Below are 20226 nucleotides of genomic sequence, written 5' to 3' on the forward strand. Positions count from 1 at the left end.
TTCTCTCAAGCATTCCAAGGGCTAGTCAGTTCTTAGGAGCTAGTCGATTCTTTAGGGCACGTCGGTTCTTTAGGGCCAGTCGATTCTTGGGACCAGTCGATTCTTCAAGGCCAATAGATTCTTAGGGGTCAGTCAATTATTTGGGGTCAATTGGTTCTTCAGGGTCAATCAGTTCTCAAGGGCTAATCGGTTATTTGAGGCCAGTCGATTCTCAAGGGCCAGTCTGTTATTTGGGGCCAATCGATTTTTTGGACCCAGTCGATTCTTGGAGGCACCCGATTCTCAAGACCCACTCGATTCTTGGAGGCACTTGGTTCTCAGAACCCACTCAGCTATTTGGACCGACTCAGTTATTTCAACAATATTATTCATCTGGGAGTTATTATTCACTAGCATAAACATGAGCATCTATGCACATATTGATAGTCATGCATATTATCTGCAACATGCATTAGACATCTTTCTTAGAACACTGTCTAACTTGGTCGTCAAAGGGCCAGCACGGAGAACTCTCCCAAGTGGCCTTCTAACTGTTGTTGTGCCTCGAAGCTAAATCCTGGACGACTTGCCCTTAGCCTTGGAATACAAACCTATTGAAGACCCCCTCAGGGTCCCACATCGCTTGTCACTCGAAGACTCTTCCAGGCACCTCGCATTGGAGATTCCAGAGACTATTCTGGGCCCATGCCTTGTTGAATTCCAACTCCGACCTTATCCACATCCATCGAAACTTCGCCAATGATATCCTAGACCCTTGATAGCAGTCGATGCTTCTGCTCAAGCCGATCCTGAGACAAATAAATTTTATTGTTGTAACTTGGCAATAACAATTAGCACCGTCTGTGGGAACACTCAACAAAAAGTCAAATCATTGTCAATGGCAGGTACTAGAGGCAATTGAACTCTCTCTCAAGGCGTGGAAATTTTCCCTCCTTCACGAGACTTGCAAAATCCAATGGGAGAGCATCAACCTTCCCCCAATCTTCAACAACAAGTCTGTCTTCAATAAACTTTGTCTAATCCTCAGCATCTAGTGGGGACCCAGCCGCAGCCACCAAATTTCCAACACTTGGTTAATCAGCACAAATGCCACAATCAGCCTGGCTCTTCACAGCAGGCTACTCTTACCGTCCCATGGACAAATTATGAAGCATTGCGGTAGCAACATATTAAAGGAATGCAGGCCTTACGAGACATGGAGGGGATACTACAAAGTTTGGTCCCCAATACGGCATTACATGCAACGCTAAGGAGACTTGTGCCGAAAACTACGCCACTAAAGAGAATTCATCATAAGGATGAAGAGATCAGTTCTTATCGAGAAGCCACACCCAACTCTCACTCTTGTCCCTCTCCTCGCAAAGGAAATCAACCTAAACTCCCACCACGAGAAGCTAATGCCTCTCTACTACAAAATCAGGAGCGGAAGCGAAATTATCAAAGAGATTAAGGGAGCCCGAGAAGGAGAAGACATCAGAAAACTATGACAAATATGCCTACAAAAGAAGGCAAAGCCCCACCAAGGACTCGACTCGACACCAAGGAATAGAGGAACTAATAATAACACTGCAACGTGTATATGAGATGACATGAAAAGGGTAATAGAAGAAGTACTCAAACAAAAGAAATTGGTTCCGACCACTGAGGAACAACCAAGAAAGAAATCCACGTTCACTAAAAACATATTGAAGAAACCACTGCCACAAAAATTTAAGATGCCATAGATTACCTCTTATGCTGGCAATGATGACCCTGATGATCATATTCAGGATTATGAATCATTGATGATACTTCATGGATGGGGTGACGAAGTTATGTGTCGGGCATTTTCGTTGACTTTGACAAGGCATGCTCGAACCTGGTTCAATGGGTTACCTGAAGCATCCATTTCATCATTCGAGCAGTTAAGAACAAAATCCATTAAAACATTCATAATTAATAATCAAAAAAAGGACGCAACATATCTCCTCAGTATCCGACAAGGAGTTAAAAAAGCCCTACGGCAATATGTGGATAGATTCCAGAATGCCACTCTTGAAATTCATGATTTGCCGCTTGAAGTAGTAGTATCTGCTATGATGCAAGGGCATGACCCTTCTAAGACTCATTATCATTGGAACCCCCAAAGTCCTTGGCAAATTTATTTGTCAGAGCAAACAGATACATACTCCACACTAAAATAATGAGAACAGTGGGAGGAGGTGAAGACAGAGAACGAAATAGAAAAGATTGGGAAGGTGAAGAGAACTTCAACAGACGACAGGAAATGGTACAGAGGCCAAATCAACCTAGGCATCAATTCAATCATTACACCTAGTTCACTAAGCCATAGTCTTCCATATTAGCAACTATGGAAAGGTCAAGCCATATCAGACTCCCGAAGCGAACTGATTATCCTATGGGAAGGAATCAAGATGAATACTGCAAATATCATAGAACTTGTGGCAACTCCACTAACCGATGCTAGGAACTGAAAAATCAAATTGAGATGTTAATCCGGAAAGGACACTTGCAACAATATGTACAAGAAGAAGATGGGAGTGACTAGGAGCCACAAAAAAGGGAAGAAGAGTGAAGGAATCCTACTCAACACCAAGCAAACTGTGTAAGGCCAATCCAGAGTTGTATTGTTTCTTTTTCATGTGAATTTGTAAGCCCAAAGCTAGGTTGTGGACATAATCACATCAGAAATGCTAGTACTCCCTCGTGCAAACGCATTATTATTATTGTGTCCATTATTATTTGCTTGTCTCATTTCTCAAGACAAAAGGAAAGATCAATCAAAAGTCTCGTTGCCCTACCTAATAGCCCAGCCACGAGGAAGATAGCAAGTTCGTTGCCCAACACATGGCTCGGCAACAAAGAGAAAACAAAGCCTATAGCCTTACTTACAGCCCGGTAATGTGGTAAACACGATTGGCCCATTGTCCTGTCTAACAACTCGACAATGCGATTCTCACAATCGCTCTGTTAGCGTGGTTAGACCGTTGTCCCGCTTACAGCAACAACACGACGTACAATATTGGTCCATGTCCCGCTTAACAACTCAGCAATGTGATTCACACAATCTCTCCATCTAGAATACTAGCCCATTGTCCCGCCTAACGGCCCAGCAATGCGGTTCGCACAATCTCTCCATTTGCATGCTTGGCCCATTGTCCCTCCTAACAGCACGGCAATGTGGTTCGCACAACCTCTCCATCTAAAAGATCGACCCATTGTCTCGCCTAACGGCTCGGCAATGTGGTTCGCACAATCGCCCCGTCTGAACGATTGGCCCATTGTCTCACCTGACGGCCCGGCAACATGGTTCGAAGAATCACTCCATCAACATGGTTATTTTCTCTGAGCACGAACATAGGGATGCGCCGAACCGCGTGAACAAAATATGATTGTTTCCCCCTATCACAGAAATAGGATTATGCAGAACCGCATGAACAAAATATGGGTATTTTCTATGATTCTTAGATTATTTAAAATACATAAGTAGTTAATCTTGATTAAGATTTAAAACATGTAAATTGTTTTAAGATTTAATTTAAGTTGACTTAAAAACTTTTAAATTGCATTTTTTGGCATTTTTTTATTGTTTTTTTCATTAGAATATGTTAAATTTTTTAATTTCGTTGATAACATGCTTGTGAATATATTATTAGGAGTTATGATCTATTTTATACCATATTTTTCAACTAAGATATATTTTTCTTTTTTTTTTTTAGTTAGCATTCACCCCGTTCCATCAGGCACGCGCCTTACATGCGCCTTAACTCCAACACCCTTTTGTGCCTTAGTATGCATTGGGCGTTTAATACACTAGTTTTGTCCATATACAACATTAAAAGTTTGCCTTATTTCTGTTCCATCCAATCACCAAAATTGGGAGGAGACAAAAAGTGGAGCTTTTAAAGAGATTGAATGGAAACTCTTTCCATCCAATCCCATTGCATTATTAATGTTCCTTCCTAACAACTTTGATAGATGATGTTGAATTTCTACTGTTGTGAGCCACCAAAGTTTCAACCCACGAATCCTCAGCCATCTAAAAGCATTGTCGAACACCTCCCTCTCCTCAGCCAATTGAAAAGGGCTAGATCTACTCTACTTTACCAGCAACAACCACAACAAGACTAGTCCACAGGTGTAAAAGGCAAAACCTGACCAGTGTAAAAAAGCATCTTAAGCATGCTTTAAGTGAGCATGCTTTAAGTGCAAAAAGAAAAGCACAGCATGCTTGGGGCTTTTTTGTGTGAAGCTCAGTGACTTTAGCCGAGCACGATTAAAGTGCACTTAGGTTGCGCTCTTACCTAAGCTCCAAAGCACAAAAAAGCGAGTTTCAGAAATAAACTTGGTTTTTTCTTTTTATCAAACAATATGAATGGTTGGATTTATTTAAACTTTTGTAATAGTGTCGTTGCTTGTATAAAATCCTTACCCAAAAAAGTTATTATCAGATCTTAGAAAGATCTAAATAAAACCATATATAAATTTGCTTTAAAAAAAAAAAAAAAGACCCAATTATATTTACTAAGCAAAAAATATTGAAGGAAGCATGTAACTAGCTATAAATTAGGGACTGCTAATTTTTTCCTAATTGTTGTAAATTAGGGATTGTTTTGATTGCATATTAGGAATTGATTGATTAGAGAGTGTTGTAAATTTGGGAGTTGATTAATAGGTGATTGATGTAAAATGGGGATGATTTGTTTCCTTCTTCTATTTGAACCTCCGCATAAATCCGTGTTAATGAAATAGAGAATTTAGTTTTTTTGCCAAACTTTTATAAAAAACAAAAGAAGACTCACCAAAATAAGAACATACAAATTTAAAAAAGAAGCCTTAGCACATTGAGATCCTTTCAATCGAGAGTTCAGACTGTTTGTCTTTCAAGTTCCATCAGGACCAGCAACTGGCCAAACTGTATCCTTTTTTATGTTCCCTATGTGTTTTGCTATGTTGTATGAACTTGTAAACTGATATAAAATATAAATGAAAAATGATATCTCGTCTTTTATTAAATTTTTAGCCCTCGTTCTTATTTAGGCTTTTTTAATGATTGTTTTTTAATAGTTTATATTTTTCATGCTTACAAAAATTCATACTCTATTTTATTTATATGCGCTTCACTTTGCTTGTGCGTGTGTTTTTCTTTGCACTTAAGTTTTGTCAACCTTCTGCACTTAAAGCGCGCTTAGTGCTTTTCAAAACACTGGATGGCCCATTACCACTCTAACAAACTATGACCTGCAGCAAGATCATTGAGGACCTCCACCGCAGATGGCAAATGTGTAGACTCCGCTGTACACAGATCAACCACCATCAATTATTGTGGACCACCATCACTGACCATTTTTCATAGCAAAAATTAGCCTCTCCTCAACCAGTGAACTGAGTGAAGGCCCCTATTTCGAAGACATTGTGAGAGGAGCACCCACTGCCACCCCTGGAAATCAGAAGCAAGCACTGGGACCTGCTTCTGGAATCAATAAGAAGCATCTGCTGGCTGCAAATCCAAGTTCACCAGCCTTCCATCATCAACGATCAGCCACAGCCACCAGAAACACTGCATGACAGACAGCCAGTAACTTCATACACGCCAGAGAGGAGGAACTTCTTTGTTTCATCAAGCAGAGGAGAACCCAGAATTATTGGTGAAGCCCTATCAGATGTCATTCACTTTTGATGTTCTGTTTTGTTCAGACCCAGATTGAGCAGAAAGAATAAGGTGCACAAAAAGAATGTTTTTGATCATTCAGGTACAAGCAGCATAGTTGTCAGAATCGCATGATTTGCTATTTGTATCAGTTGATCTGATACAAATCTGAACAAAACCAATATGAATTTATGGGGGAATTGAAAATCAGAAAGAATCGGATGTGAATTGCGAATTGAAAGTGAACCAATCAATTCTTATCCAACCCAAATTTACAAATAAAATCAGAAAAATCTAAACCCCCATCCATCTTCTCATGTAATTTATACTTTATGTAGGTCCAGGGAATTTAAGGATTGATAGAAAAAGAAATAGTAAAGCTGTTCAAGGTGAAGAAGTTGAACTGATTATAGTGAGGAGAAAAAAGATGAGGACGGTCAAGAATAAGAAGAGGATATGCTTGTATTCAATGATGATGATGGAGGAAAAGATGACATTGATGACTTTGACTTTGACAATGATTAGGTAGAACTTAGAAGAGAGATTATAATCTTAGTAATTGATTATTGATTTTTTGGGGGGATAGAAACTATTGATATCTTTTGTTTTATTTATGTAGTACTTTGAGATATACTTTTAACATATTAGATATTCTATATGAATATTATTAGTTTTTGGTTGAGTAATATGAGATTTATGCTTGGATTTCATATATTTATTGATTTAAAAAATGTATACAGAACCTTACAATTTGATTTGATTCACAATTCTTGATTAGAAAAATGAATACACTGATTCACAATTCAAATCTCAGTTTAACAACTATGACCAGAAATTCCTAATTAATCCAATTTCTGCAAACAACCACTGACCCATTTTCTGCAGGTTTAGATAGGAGAAGAAGACAGCAAAATCATCCTAGTCAATTTTAGTCTCCGAGATTGGTTGGATTAAAAGACAGTGACAGAGAACCTTTTCTGATGTGACTCAGTTCTGAGTTCTAAACTTGAACAGATTTGACCCATTGTGTAATTTTCTGGCCCAATTAATTATGATAGAAGTAGGTAAACTCTAATGGCACCACGTCAGTTTGTTGAAGTACAAGGTGCCACTGTTCGACAGAGAGAGCAATTTCTCTCTGCATTCAAGATTTTTTTGGTGCAACAAAGTCTTAACATGGCTTTGGATGAGAAAAGGCCCAATGATATGAATGATAGCAAGTGGAAGTCCATTCCAAGATAGGCAGTAACATCACTTTAACCCTTGCCCTACAAAATAAGCACACCATATTGAAGGAGTCAACATCAAAGGTGCTTTTTGACAAGCTAAATAGCATTTATGCTTTGAAATTTTTGACTAACTGATTGCGTCTAAAAATGGATCTATACTCACTAAAATTGAGGCATGCATGAACATCCCAATGCTTTAACCAACTAGAAATGTGTAACTTGTTGAAACTTGAGGACAAAGAGCAGGCATTTGCTCTTATTGGCATCTTTTACTCATTCTTACAAACCATTGTTATAGACAATATTGGTTAGAAAAAAAAATACACTTCATATAGATGATGAGATCAATTTTGAGAGGGAAATGAGAGGGATGACAAGATCCAAGCACACCTCAAGTTGAGAGTATGTACTAGCTATGGATAATTTTGATCAGGGGAGAAACCAAGATATAAAAGAAGTGATCGTTATAGATGATCAAAATCTAGCAAAAATTTCAATAATTCAAATGCCATTACTATATGAAGATTGGTCACATGCAGTCATTGCTCAACGCTCAAGGAAGACTTGGAGAGTCTGTAACAGCTGTAAGAGAAGATGAAGGACAAGATGATGATTGATAACAATTCAGATAATTCTTCTTCAAACTTGGCAAACTCGAACAAGATCTCTAATTGGCAAATAGTGCATGAGCCACTCATGTGATTATGTTCATAGCCCATGATGAATTCAATTACATCCATGCACATGTGCAAAGACCAAGCTATGTCTGATACTTTGCAAGCTGATGAAGATTTGGGCAATATTAACTTGAAAAATAAATCCAAGTTAAAGATTGAAGGTGTTTGAAAAGTTTGCTTGAAATTTTACAATGGAGTTGTAACTTGTCAGAAACATTCCAAATGTGAGATATTTGTCTACATCAGTGCAAACATAATTTTGCTAGTAGTGCTAGTGTCTCAAGAGTACAAATATGTTGGAGTTGGGAAATGGAGCAGTATACAAAGGAAACACCTTGGTTACAAAAGGAAAGAACATCTACTGTTTAGATGGCATTCCTTGCCTAGAAAGACTAGATGAAACAAAGCAAATAAGGCTCAAAAAACTATGAAAAGAGTCAAGTTTTCGTATTAAGTTGGGGAATTTGAGTCAAATGAAAAACTTATTAGATATTAGAAATGAAATCTCTTAGAAAATCCTATATCATATTGATAAGGATAGTAGCAAGAATAAGAAACCCAATCCTACCAGTGTAATTGCCTATAAGTAAACCCCTCCCCCCTCTCTCCCAAGTATAGTTTTGTGTTATCTGAATGAAAGAATAGCTAAATTATTTGGAATTGTGAGGATTGCAAGAATAATTTGGCCTATCCAAAAACTGTATCTTGAGAGCGTTTTTAGCATTATCCATCCAAACACTGTATTGTAAAAGAGTTTGTAGGTTTTTGGTTCAAAAGTTGCATTATTATTGATTAATGGGGTCACAATTTTTTGGATTTTGTATGTAGATCAACGTTAAAGTTTTTCTCCTCATTCTCTAATTTCCAAGTACAACTTTACATTCCAAAATAATGTAAAATCCCCACCTAAATTTAATACCAAGTATCTAATTCCATTCTCAAAATATCTCCAGAATGCACTGCTCATGATCTGAATTTATACCTGGTATCAAGAATATTTAAGCAATACATGTAGGTTGTCATCAAGGCTAACAGTTCTCAAATAACCTTCAAGCACCCCAAAAAGGCATTTTGCTCTACTTTTTAACTAAGCATGTAGGAAAACCATAAATGCATACAGTAAAGATATTACAATGCACAGTAGAAGTAGTGAAATTTGAGTGAGAACATGGAATCAGAATATTTTAAAGTAGACAGATAGACAGACGAACATTGAATCAGAATATTTTAAAGTACACAGATAGACAGACAGAGAGATAGATAGATAGATAAGTATGATTTAAAAAATTAAAAAGCACAACATATCAAAATTTCCGATCTTAAAGTTATCTAATTCCTCCCATCAAAAAGAGTTATCTAATTCCTAGTTTAGCCCTGGAAACTGGCATTAAGTAAATTATATGTGCACATGCATTAGCCAATTCTATTAGATGAAGTGTGTCACTAGTAATGGAACCAATAGATTGTCCTCGCCTACAAATCTACAAAACAAAATGTCACGTACCTAGGGTTAAGAGATAATTGGAAGGAATTTGGGGAAGATAGATAGGAGAAATGGGAGGGAATTAGGGAAGAACAGAAACAGTGAGAGAGAGAGAGAGAGATTAGGGAGAATTGAGGAAGAGAGGGAAATTTGAGAGAGTGTGGGAAATCAGATTTTCTTTCAATAAGCCCAGATAAAGGAGGAGGGTTATGTTAGGTAGCCGACAGCCAATGTAAAACCTAGTCGGATCCAAAACATAAACTCTAGACAAACTATGAAAAACCATTGAGGCGTAACCCTTCATAGCGACGCGCTACACTACCCGCGTGTAGTGTCAAGTGAATTAGGGCTGCTGCATCGACGCCTGAATGTAATGACAAATGAACAAGGGTCCCCGCATTTGCTTGGACAGATGTGGGTAAAGAATCAAAACCAAAATAAAAAACAAAATCAAATTCAAAGTCAAAGCCAAAACTAAAATCATAGATTAAGGATTGAGTCATGGAACATAGGAACATAAACAGGCAAAGCTATGGAAGTGGTAGATGTGATGATTAGGAGAAAGATTAATATTATGTGCCCTCAAGAGACAAGATGGACAGGGAAAAAAAGCAAAAATTTTATCAGAAACTGAATATAAAATATGATACACAAGAAATGATCGAGCGAAAAATTGAGTGGGGATTATTATGGATAAAAGCTTAGTAGATGAGGTAGTGGATATAAAGAGAATAGGGGATAGGATTATTATGGTGAAGGTTGGTCTAGGAAGAATGACTATGAATATCTTTAGTACATATGCACCACAAGCCGGGTTAAGTGAGGAGATAAAAGCGAAATTCTGGGAGGACCTAGAGGGACTCGTACAAATGATACCAAGAAGAGAGAGAGTGATTATAGGAGATGACTTAAATGGTCACGTGGGTAGAGACGGAAACGATTATAGAGAGGTCCATGGAGGGTATGGATTCAGGAAAATTAATAATGAGGGTAAGTCTATTTTAAATTTTGCTATAGCATATGGGCTCATCATAACCAATACTAGGTTCAAAAAACAGAATGAACACTTAAATCACATATAAAAATGTTGCATCAAGCACCCAAATAGATTACTTCCTCATGAAACGAGGACCGGTTATGTTGAAAGGGTTGTAAGGTGATACCGGGAGAGTGCTTGACTACTCAACATAGACTTTTGATACTTGACCTCCAAGTAAGAAATTGGAAGAGAAAAAATCACATAAAACAAAATCCAAGAATTAGGTGGTGGAATTTAAAAAGGGAGAAACAACTAATCTTCAAAGAAAAATTAAGGGGTAGAAGGGAATGAAATGGAGAATGACAGGCAAACCAAATGTGGAGGGAAATGGCTACTGCCCTAAGAAGCACAGCAAAGGTAGTTCTTGGAGAGACAAATGGTAGAGCCCCAAACCTTAAGAAGTCTTGGTGGTGGAATGAAGAAGTACAATTGAAAATTAGAAATAAGAAAACTTGCTATAATGTTGTATATCAATGCAACAATGAAGAAAATCTAAAAAATTATAAATAAGCGAAAAAGACAACAAAAAGAACCGTTAGTGAAGCAAAATCAAAAACATATGAGAATCTATATAAACGACTTTGTTGAGATGTGATACCCAACAAGTCCAAGGCGATGATGTGTTTGGTCGGGTAAGTTATCTATCATAGGCCTCGGCCCAAGATTGATAGTTTTTTGAGAGGTCCAATCCCACAAAGAGGTGGCCTAACAAGAAGATGGCCCAAGCACATTTACCTTGTGTTTGAGGAAAGCCCAGCTGCTCAAACCAAGGACCAAGCCCATTTATCTAAAGCCCACAATGCCTTATCTCAAAGCCCACATATATATACCTTAGTTTGACCTAGCTTCTCCATATCTGTTCACTGGCCGATTCCAAAGCAGGTTTGTTTCTTCTTCAGCCGATTCCAACGCAGGTATGGTTCTCTTCCCTTATCTTTTCTCAACCTATCAGATAACCCAATGGTTATCCTCATCCTTGGAGATATCGATCTGGTTCTTGGGAGGTTATTTTGATCCATATATTGGGAAAATAGGGGGCGCCGAATGGGGATGAATGCGAGGAGAGAGAGAGAGAGAGCCGAGAGTGAGAAAGAGTGTTCTCCTTGGTGGGGTTTACTTCGTCCTTATGTGGGTGTGCTATTCTCGATTGTGGGTTTAGTGATTGAGGCTGTTTTGGGTGTCGATTGAATGCAGTTCTTGGGCTGTGCTTGGAACTGATTCTAGGGTACCTTTTGTGGGTGTCAGACCGATCAACGCTGAGCCTTGCAAATCCACCTTCTTCTTCTCCATTGCCGAGCATCAACAAGGAGTGTGTTGTTTCTTTTGTTTCAGTTTGTTGTTCTTATTTTTCCAGCTTCTGTTCTTTGGTTTTTACTTATTGTTTTTGCTATTTCTTCACCCTAACGATTAGATCTTATGGTTGCTTTGTGAGGTATTATCTCTACAGACTTGATACAAAAGATAGAGAAAGGAATATATATAAATTAGCTAAGACAAAAGAAAGAAAAATAAAGGATCTAAACCATGTGAAATGCATAAAAGATGAAAACCAAAAATGTATTAGAAAATGAGGGAGCGATTAAGGAGAGATGGAATGAGTATTTCACAAAATTATTCAATGGTGGTAGGGACACAAGAGTTAGGTTGGGACATCTTAGTAACTCTAAAGGGAACGTGAGCTATACATTTTATCGACGCATAAGTTCAAATGAAATAAGACAAGCATTAAAAAAGATGAAAAATCATAAGGCAGTGGGACCAGATAATATACCAATAGAAGCATGGAAATGCATGGGAAAATAGGGTATCTCCTGGCTAACAAAATTATTGAACGCGATCCTTAAATCAAAAAAATGCCAGAAAAGTGGAGGAAGAGTACTTTGGTTCCTATATACAAGAACAAATGAGATGTTCAAAATTGTGAAAATTACAGAGGAATTAAATTAATAAACCATATCATGAAACTCTGAGATAGAGTAATAGAGCAGAGGCTCAGAAAAGAAACAGATGTCTCGAAAAATCAATTTGGTTTCATGATTGGTAAGTCAACAATGGAAACTATATACCTATTGAGACGCCTAATGGAAAGCTATTGGGATCATCAGAAGACCTGCATATGGTGTTTATAGATCTAGAAAAGGCCTATGATATGGTCCCTAAAGAAGTATTATGGAGAGTTTTAGAGAAGAAATGAGTGCAAATAGCCTATATACAAGCTCTTAAGGACATGTATCACGGTTCAGAAACAATGGTCAGAATATGTGGAAGGGATACTGAACCATTTAAAATTACAATGGGGCTGCATCAAAGTTCTGCACTAAGTCCATACTTATTTGCTTTAGTAATGGATGAACTAACTAAACACATTCAGTCAGAGGTGCCATGGTGTATGCTATTTGCAGATGACATAGTGTCGATGGATGAAATAAAAGAGGGAGTGAACACTAAGCTTGAGTTGTGGAGAAACAATTTAGAATCTAAGGGATTTAAATTAAGTATAAAAAAAACATAATATATGAAATGTAAATTTAGTAAGAATGCAAGAGTGGGGGATGTTATAATAAAATTAGAAGACCAAATCTTACAAAGAAAATATCATTTTCGATATTTTGGATCAGTAATTCAAAAAGATGGAGAAATTCACGAGGATGTCACGCATAGAATTAAGGCAGGTTGGCTAAAATGGAGAAATGCATCAGAGATGTTATGTGATGGTAAAATCCCATTAAAACTGAAAGAAAAATTTTATAGGACAACTATAAGACCAATCTTGTTGTATGGCTCAGAATGTTGGGCAATCAAATACCAGCTTGAGCAAAAGACGAGAGTAGCGGAGATGAGGATGCTAAGATGGATGTGCGGTCATACAAGAAAAAATAAAATTAGAAATGAGGTTATTCGTAATAAGGTAGGAATAGTGTAAATCGAGGAGAATATGAGAGACTAAACTAAGATAGTTTGGTCATGTGAAAAGAAGACCACGAGACGTTCCTGTGAAGAAAGTTGATGAAATGGAACAATTAGTCAAAAAAAGAGGTAGAGGTAGACCCAAGAAAACTTTGGGAGGGACATTAAAGTTTGATATAAAGTATATGAACCTAAATGAAGATGTGACAAAAGACAGAAATACATGGAAGTCTAGAATTCATGTAGCCGACCCCACATAGTGAAATAAAGGCTGGATATGTTGTTATAATATTGTTGTATCTTGAATCAGATTAGATCGGCCTTATATACTAATCCGGTTGTTGGGTTTGGCGCCAATACAATACAATTGAAAGCTACTACAATACAACTAAAAGAAATTCATTTATTACCTAATTACTATTATGTCCTTGAATCATGACACAAAAGCACTACAGTAACTTTCATAATGCAACCAACCAAATTTTCGCAACCAAATATTGACATCACACCACAAGAAGAGAAGAAACACACAGATAATTGTCAAAATCTAATTCTGACAAGGGGAATTCTCCTGTAATTCAATGGAGAATTCCCCTTGTTAGAATTGAGACTTCCCCTTGTCTGATCGAAGAAAACGGTAGGAAAGAGAGAGAAGGATTGAGAGAATAGAAAGGGAGAAAGAGAGAATAAGAGAGGTGGAAATTGGATCAAAATGTATTCCTCGATGCCTCAACTGGCCAAAGGGGTTTGACTTATATATCGATCTTGAGAGGATTGGTGCCCAAAATTCAAATTACACATCCCACTTCCGCATAACTACCTCTTTTCCCTTATTACAATAGTACCCCTGATACAATCCATATTACCTTTCTCACCTAATGGATTTCCCGCGGGTTACATAATAATTCACCCCCCCCCCCCAGACGGGGGCGCTTGAGAAGGGACACATGGAACACTTGATGGATGTTGGATCCTTCTGGAAGTTTTAGACTGTAGACAGCCTTTCCCACTTGAGCAATCACTTCATAGGGGCCATAAAATTTGGGACTGAGCTTAGTAACTAGTGTTGGGGATAGGGCCTTCAGTTGGACTTGCCTTACCCTCAAATAGAGCTTGTATCCCACTGAAAAAGTCTTTTCACTCCGTTTTCTGTCTACAAATTGTTTCATTCGATTATGTGCATTGGCCAACTCCTTTAAAGTTTTGCACCATCTACTGCCTCTTATGCAAGTAAGTGTCCATGGTGGCCACAAAAGTGATTTCCCCTCCCATTGGTAATAGGGGCGGTTTGTACCCATAAAGGGCCTCAAATGGGCACATATTTAGGGCAATATGGTGGTTGGAATTGTGCCACCATTGGGTGAAGGTAGCTACTTGTGCCACCCAATAAGGTGCACAAAACACAAACACCTTAAATATGTTTCTAAACTCTGATTAACTCACTCAGTCTGCCTATCTGTTTACGAATGGCAGGCCGAGGACGTGAAGGTGTGTTCCCAGGGACTTCATTAGGTTCTTCCACAATAAACTTGTAAAAATCTTATCCTTGTCTAAGACAATCGTCTAAGGTAGTCCATGTAATTTCCCCACTTGGTCTAAAAATACCCTAGCCACCTCTTGGGTCGTGAAGGGATGGGATAAGCTCAGAAAGTGGGCATACTTCGTCAGTCTATCAATTACCACTAGTATACAATCATTTCCCTCGGACTTAAGCAAGCCTTCCACAAAATCCATACTGATACGAGTCCACACCTGTTATGGTATGGGCAATGGTTGCAATAGGCTGGGGGGTGTATATTTTCATGCTTGCATCTGTTGCAAATATCACATGTCCTCACATACTCCGTAACTATCTTCTTTAACTCCGACCAATAGAAAAATTGTTTGATCCTGCAATAGGTATTTTGAATCCCTGAATGTCCCCCAACAGGGGAGCCGTGTAGGGCCTTCAATATCTTCTTCTTAATGGAGTCACTATCTCCAATCACCATCCTTCCCTTCTACCTAATCAAACCATTGCCCAATATGTATCCTTGTCTACTCAAGGGGTCAAGGATTAACTGTTCCATGAGCTCCTTAGTCCATTTCCCTTTATCATAATTGGATGCCACTTCTAAGTACCAATCAGGAGTGAGGGAAGTTACGACTACAAAAGTCCCTTCTTCAAAACATCGAGAGAGGGCATCTGCTACCTTGTTATCATATCCCTTCCTATATTGAATCACATAGTCAAGTCCCATTAATTTTGTCATACCTTTCCTCTATAGATGAGTGTGAAGTTTCTGCTACAGTAGAAACTTCAAGCTTTCATGGTTTGTCCTTATAATGAATTTTCCCCCTTCTAGATGTCTCTACTTCTCCACAACTATTAGAATGGCCACACACTGAGGCCCAAATGTTTAGGAGCCAACGCTTGGCTAATGAAAGTTAAGGGCTTGCTTTCTTGCATCAATACTGCCCCCATCCCATTATTGCACGCATAGGTCTCCCACACAAATGGATGATTAAAGTCCGGGAGACTTAGTGTAGGAACTTCAATCATAGCCTTTTTAAGTAGCTTGAAGGCCTCCTATGCCTCTTCTTCAATAATTTTGTCAATGGCTTGCTTATAATGTCATAATTCTACAAAAATTTTCAATAGTAACCTTTGAGGGCCAAGAATCCCCTTAGAGCTCTCACATTAGCTGGTCAGGGCCATGCAGTCATGGCTACTATCTTCTAGGGATCAGTGCTCACTCTTACACCCGAAATTATAAGGCCCAAGTACTCAACTTGGGTCTATGCAAATGCAAAATTAGACTTCTTGATAAACAACTTATTGAGCCAAAGAACTTGTAAGGTGATCCTTAAGTGCTCTTAAGTGTTGGGAGAAGATAGAACTGTAAACTAGGATGTCATCAAAGAATACCAAAATGAATTGGCGAAGGTATGGTTCAAATATTTGATTCATGAGAGCTTAAAGGGTTGTTGGGGCGTTGTTTAAACCAAAGGACATTACCAAGAATTCGTAATGTCCTTATTGGGTTTTGAATGTTGTTTTATGAATGTCTTTAGGGGGCATTCGTATCTAATGGTACCCCGAGCGAAGATCAAGTTTGGTGAAAACTTTGGCTCCGTGTAATTCATCCAGTAAATCCTCGATGATAGGTATAGGGAATTTATTTTTTGATAGTAAGGGAATTGAATTGGTGATAATCGATGCAGAAATGCCAACTGCCATCTTTCTTTTTGACTAAAAGTAGAGGAGAGGCATAAGGGCTGAAACTTGGTCTAATGATGGGCATTTGCAACATGTCTTAGATCATTCTTTCTATTTCGGCTTTCTATTTTGGGGGGGTATCGATAAGAACGAAAGTTAACAAGTTCAGTGTTTGGTTTTAGGTTGATGGTATGATCTAGGGGTCTTTTAGGTGGTAGAGCCTTAGGTTCCTCAAACAAGTCCCCAAACTTTGTTAAGAGTAAATCAAGAGAGTCTAGCTAGTTTACCTCCCAAGGAGTTGGGGCAGAGCCCCCAGTGATCAACTTTAGCTCCCCTTCTTTGTCTGATTCTTCTTGCTCCTACTCCAAAGCATGTATAGAGAATAATTGGGCCACCTGCACCCATTTGTTTTTTAACATTTTCTGCAACCTCTTCCCTATGATCAATTTACACATTCCCATCTCTGCATTGCCTGTTATAGTCATCCTTCTACCCCTTTTTTCAAAAGTGACTTCCATCTTGTTGAAATCAAAATAGATGGGACTTACATCTTTCATCCAATCCACTCCGCGGACAATATCACATCCTCCCAATTTAAGTAATCCTAGGTCAGCTTTAAAGTCTTATCCCTACATGCACTTTATTTGCATAACACCTTCTACCCATTAGCTACTGTGACTAATAGGGGTGAGTCCCCATGAGGCTGTACTTCAACTTCTTAGCCATCCCTTCATCTAGGAAGTTATGGGTGCTCCCATTGTCGATTAGTATCATCAAGTTGTTGTCCCTGGCCCTTCCTTCCACCTTTATAATCTTGTTGTTAGTAAGTCCCCTTAAAGCATGTAGTGAGATCTCCACCTTCTCTTCTTCTTCTTCCTCACCTTGACTGCCTTCCTCCTCTCCTTTTTCCTCTTCTTCATTTCCCTCTAGCAATAACAGTTGACGTTTACATTGATGTCCCGAGAAGTATTTGTCTCTACATCTGAAACAGAGGCATGCCTGCCCCCTTTGTTCCAACAACTTACTGGCTATTTGTTGTGGGGGTGCCGGGAGAGCCAACCCCTTACCCCCCGAACTAATTTGTCCTCCACTTCTACTCCACCCCTTGTTCCCTTGTTATATTGATCCACTCTGCCAACCCTTACTGATGCCCCCTCTGCTTCTTCATAAGTGCCTCTACAATCAGTTCTTGTAGCTTGGCACACTCTGCAATTTGTTTTATAAACTTAGGTTGAAACATCTTGACTGTAGAATGTAATTCTTCCTTCAACACGCTAATGAAGCTTGATACGAAATAACCTTCGATAAGGGCGGGATTCAAGATCAGCGTTAGAGCTTTCAACTCCACAAATTTTTGCTGATAGGTCTGGATTGTTCCCTCTTGTCTTAATTTGTTAAACTCCTCTACAACATCCAACATTCCTCTTTCCCCAAATTGATCATAGAGATCCTCCACAAACTCTGCCCATGAACAATTCCCCTTCACCACACTCTATCCTTGGAACCACACGTCTCCCACATCATTCAAATAGGTAGCCGCTAAGGTCACCTATTGGTCACCCACATTGTAGAGACTGGACATCCGTTCACAGCGACTCACCCACCACCTTGGGTTATGGCCGTCAAATAAGGGGATCTCCATCTTAGGCATTGGAAATCCAATCTAATTAGAACCAGTCACATTTCCATGCCTCCTTCCTCCTTCATTCTCCCCTACTCCCTGAGACTCTTATCTCAATTGCAGTCGATCCCTCAAATCAGGAATTCACTCCCTAACCAGGTAAGATTAGCTCAAATCTCTCCCTACGGGGAAATTCACGCAAGAGTCTTACTTGGGTTTGGCTAGTGAACATCATCATAAACTGTTACATTTGATCCTGTAGAATTTGGCATCTGATCTTGCAGATCCTATTCCCACATCTGATCTTGCAGCCTCGCATTATGCTCCCTTCTTTCTTCGTGCCACATATTCATCGCCCCTTCGATCCTCCTCTCCACCACCGACTCTACTAAATTCTCAAGTGTTCCCATTCAAATCTGCATGTCTACTACAGTCGCTATCACCTGTTGAAGTTGTGCCTCCATCTGCCTCATTCGTGTCCCATCCGCCATGATCCAATCCAGAGGATCTCTCATAACGCCCGAGACCTTGCTCTAATACCAAATTGTCAAAATCTAATTCTGATAAGGGGAATTCTCCCGTAATTCAATGGAGAATTGCGTCTAATCGGAGAAAATGGTAGGAAAGAGAGAGAAGGGTTGAGAGAATAGAGAGGGAGAGAGAAAGAGAGAATAATAAAGGCGGAAATTGGATCAAAATGTATTCATCGATGCCTCAATTGGCCGAGGGGGTTCGACTTATATACCAATCATAAGAGGATTAGCGCCCAAAATTCAAATTACACATCTTCTACACACTTCCACATAACTACCTCTTTTCCCTTATTACAATAGTACCCCTAATACAATCCATATTACCCTTCTCACCTAATGGATTTCTCGTTGGTTACATGACAATAATGTGGTTTGATTTTTTGATAGACTTTATGTCCATGGTCCAAAAAAGGGGGGTAATTCATTAATTAATAAAATCACACTTTTTGAACCCAAAAAAATTGTAAACCCTCTCCCTCGCTATCAGATCCTTGATCCAACTGGTGGATTCTTCCATAATTGGAGAAGAATCGAAATAGGTGGGAAAAATTGAATAAAGGAAAGAGAGGAAAACAAAGAGAGAGAGAGAATTAAGAGAGGAGGAGGGAAAAGATTAGTGGTAAATTCCTCACATGATCCTCATCCTCGTGGTGTTCTCTTATTTATAGGAGAGGCAGTTATTTACATCTTCTAGAGTAGTCAAGTGGCCATGTGCACTTGGTTCTAATCCCCTGCATTCAGCCTCTATACATCCGAGTAACTACCCAACTAACCATGGCCCAATTACAAGATTACCCTCTCGGGCTGTGACACTCGCCATGCTAGTAACCTGGTTACCATACTAAGAGGTCTACTTATAAGCAACAACCCCTTAATATTCTCTATCCCTACCCAACATGGGATTAGGTTTACTTGCAAGTTCCATTCCTATATGATGTGGGATTTGAGGAGTTATCCAACAAACTTCATCCCTTAAAGGTTCCCATCCAACACAATTCCCAAGGGCATTGAGCCCATTTTTGACACATGGCATTGAAACTCTATTTTTTGCCCCCTTTTTTTTGGTTTTCCAGTCAAATCAGAGTTCATGTTGGAGTAACTGTTGAAGATTGTGGCTCCTTTCCTAATGTCTCCTTTCCTAAATATGTTATCTTCCTATTATTGTAGATTTCTTGTTTTATCTTTCTTTTCCTGTTATATATTTCCTAAGATATTGGGATATAATCTCCCAATCTCTAGTATATATTGTAAAGGACATATTCAATTCAATACAAGAGAAGAATTATTTCTTTCTTCAGTAACACCCAGCACAAGGGGTGACCTACTCAAATGCCTCCACTGCACCCTTGCACCACATAGAAAAAATAAGGAATCAGGTCTATTTTCAACCAATTAATTATCATTGGGGTTAATTCCTAAGAAACTAGCCCAGCTCCCAAATATAAAGGCTGCATCTAGAGGTTATTCCTAATGCGCAAGATTGAGAGTGATATTTCCCCTTTAACACCATATGAAATTATCCCAGGGATTGGTATCTCAAGAAGTGCTTCAGAGTCCTATGAAAAAGAAGAAAAATGTCCAAGCACTCCACCATTGAATCAATGCATCTCACCACTGGTTGGAATCTCCACTATTTGGGCCATTTTGCTAAAAATACATACTAAGGTTAGTGAGTGTATCTTCATTTGGTGTCAAGATAACTCAAATGTTTGTCATAAGGTACATTTTGCAAACTTGCCTGTTCAGAGTTGGCAAATGGCTCATTTTAAAATTATTTGTCAACTGAAAATTCAGAAAGTATAGAGGGAGCATCATCTCTGGTTGCTGTTTTTCCAAATCAGATACCTTTCAAAGAGATCATGGGACTTGTTGAAATAGGAACCTTCTT

General features: G+C 38.8%; 1 protein-coding gene across 3 annotated transcripts in view; it reads right to left on the reverse strand.

Annotated features, from left to right (window-relative positions):
- Positions 1–20226, reverse strand: part of LOC127806974 (uncharacterized) — a 31997-nt gene that overhangs the window by 3108 nt on the left and 8663 nt on the right. Inside the window, exon 3 of one of the 3 annotated variants that reach the window (XR_008024552.1) lies at positions 1730–1875. The exons of 1 other annotated variant lie outside the window; for it this stretch is intronic. The gene's annotated coding sequence lies outside the window, so the exon portion shown is untranslated. Of the gene's footprint in view, positions 1–1729; positions 1876–6052; positions 6919–20226 lie in introns of those variants that run through there. One more of the 3 variants, XR_008024553.1, reaches the window with a different exon arrangement.

This window comes from Diospyros lotus, chromosome 7 (genome assembly GCF_014633365.1).
Source record: "Diospyros lotus cultivar Yz01 chromosome 7, ASM1463336v1, whole genome shotgun sequence".
Classification (NCBI taxonomy): Eukaryota; Viridiplantae; Streptophyta; class Magnoliopsida; order Ericales; family Ebenaceae; genus Diospyros; species Diospyros lotus.